Here is a 751-nt window from a genome sequence, read left to right as displayed (position 1 = left end):
GAAGATGCCTCTTGAGTACTGTTGGATGCAGCTTGCATTCCATGCAGACTCTGAGAAATCATATTGACTTGCTGAGTCAATATTTTATTCTGAGCCAATATGGCATTCAGAGTATCAACTTCAAGAACTCCCTTCTTCATAGGCGTCCCATTACTCACAGGATTCCTTTCAGAAGTGTACATGAACTGGTTATTAGCAACCATGTCAATGAGTTCTTGAGCTTCTGCAGGCGTTTTCTTTAGATGGATGGATCCACCTACAGAAGTGTCCAGTGACATCTTTGATAGCTCAGATAAACCATCATAGAATATATCCAGGATGGTCCATTCTGAAAGCATGTCAGAAGGACACTTTTTGGTCAACTGTTTGTATCTTTCCCAAGCTTCATAGAGGGATTCACCTTCTTTCTGTCTGAAGGTTTGAACATCAGCTCTAAGCTTGCTCAGCTTTTGAGGAGGAAAGTACTTGGCTAAGAAAGCCGTGACCAGCTTATCCCAAGAGTTCAGGCTGTCTTTGGGTTGAGAATCCAACCATAATCTAGCTCTGTCTCTTACAGCAAAAGGGAAAAGCATGAGCCTGTAGACTTCAGGATCTACTTCATTAGTCTTAACAGTATCACATATCTGCAAGAATTCAGTTAAGAACTGAAAAGGATCTTCAGCTGGAAGTCCATGAAACTTGCAGTTCTGCTGCATCAGAGAAACTAATTGAGGTTTCAGCTCAAAGTTGTTTGCTCCAATGGCAGGAATGG

The 751-nt window shown here is 41.8% G+C and overlaps 1 non-coding gene across 1 annotated transcript; it reads left to right on the top strand.

The window, feature by feature from the left end:
* The first annotated feature begins 332 nt into the window (after positions 1–332).
* LOC148571516 (small nucleolar RNA R71) lies at positions 333–440 on the top strand. The gene has a single exon (XR_015908161.1). It is a non-coding gene; the product is annotated as a small nucleolar RNA R71 (small nucleolar RNA).
* The last annotated feature ends 311 nt before the right edge of the window (positions 441–751 follow it).

Source organism: Arachis ipaensis, chromosome B3 (assembly GCF_059453495.1).
Source record: "Arachis ipaensis isolate K30076 ecotype BB chromosome B3, ASM5945349v1, whole genome shotgun sequence".
In the NCBI taxonomy this organism is placed as follows: Eukaryota; Viridiplantae; Streptophyta; class Magnoliopsida; order Fabales; family Fabaceae; genus Arachis; species Arachis ipaensis.
This window is presented reverse-complemented; position numbering and strand designations above follow the sequence as displayed.